Source organism: Arachis duranensis, chromosome 6 (assembly GCF_000817695.3).
Source record: "Arachis duranensis cultivar V14167 chromosome 6, aradu.V14167.gnm2.J7QH, whole genome shotgun sequence".
Classification (NCBI taxonomy): domain Eukaryota; kingdom Viridiplantae; phylum Streptophyta; class Magnoliopsida; order Fabales; family Fabaceae; genus Arachis; species Arachis duranensis.
The window spans coordinates 81,293,959-81,295,368 of record NC_029777.3 but is presented as its reverse complement, the minus strand read 5'-3'; positions in this window follow the sequence as shown (position 1 = coordinate 81,295,368).

The window sequence follows — 1,410 nt, the reverse complement described above, 5'->3', positions numbered from 1 at the left end:
CACTAAAAACATACTAAAAACAATGCCAAAAAGCATACAAATTATCCGCTCATCAGAGCATCTTCAAAACCTCGACCTGTTCCCCATTACTGCAGAACAAGTACTTATTTTATGTTCTTTTACTTTTCACAATCAACCTTGATAATTATTGATATCCTGACTAAGATTTACAAGATAACCATAGTTTGCTTCAATCCAACAATCTCCGTGGGATCGACCCTTACTCACGTAAGGTATTACTTGGACGACCCAGTGCACTTGCTGGTTAGTTGTGTGGGATTGCAAAGTGTGATTGCAATTTCGTGCACCAGCATGCCAGCATCAACCATCAACAAAAAGAGGACATGGGCGTGCCACTTGAGTTCTGGGCGTGGCACGCCAATGAGGAGCCAATGTATACAAGGAGCGTGCCATGCTGGTACAACTCTCCAGAATGTAGAAGATGAAGACAAAGGCTTGGGCGTGCCACTTGGGCTCGAAGGCGTGGCACGCCAGGCTACCCAAGGCTTAAAGAAAGGCATGGGCATGCCACTTGGGCTTGAAGGCGTGGCACGCCAGGCTACCCAAGGCTTAAAGAAAGGCTTGGGCGTGCCACTTGGGCTCGAAGGTGTGGCACGCCAGGCTAGCCAAGATTCAAGAAGACCCTGGGTGTGCCACTTGGGCTTGAAGGTGTGGCACGCCAGGCTAGCCAACATTAAAAAAGACCCTGGGCATGCCACTTGGGCTCGGCGCCAGCCACTAGAGGTCACGTTTATTGAGTTTTCCCTTTTCCCTCCATTTGTAATTTTCTTTTCTTTTTGTAATTTTTATTTCTAGTAGTAAGAGTGGTATAAATAACCCCTAGAAGTACTGAGAAATGGGTTGGCAATTGGGGATTGAGTAGTAGCTTTCGTTGAAAGCCTAGTTAGATTCATTTTTCATCTTCTTCAATCTCTTGTACTTTTTCTTGAGCTATAAGTAGCTAACTTCCCTCTCATTGAGGGAGGGAGTTCTGTTGTACTTGATGGATTAATGATAGTGAATTTCTTCTTCTCTTCATCTTCTCTTTGATTTGCTAGAAGGAATTTCATTTTAATGCTAGTGTTCAATCATCTTGGGAAAGAGGTTGAATGCAAAATGGGTTTCATGGAAACCTTGGAAAAGGAAACATGAAACCATGCTTGAAATCCCTTCTCACACTTGAGTAGAATCTGGGTTTTGGTGATTGGATATGGTGACATATAATCCACCCACTACTTGGACATATGATGATGTGTGGTATAATCAGGGACCAAACATATCTCTTTTCATGAGCAATTAGACCAAAGAATTGGATGATTATCAAGATTTGAGAGATTGAGTCACCAAGGGATTGGGGCTCAATCAATCATGATTGCCAAGAGGTCAATGAGTTGCATGATTGAAGATGAG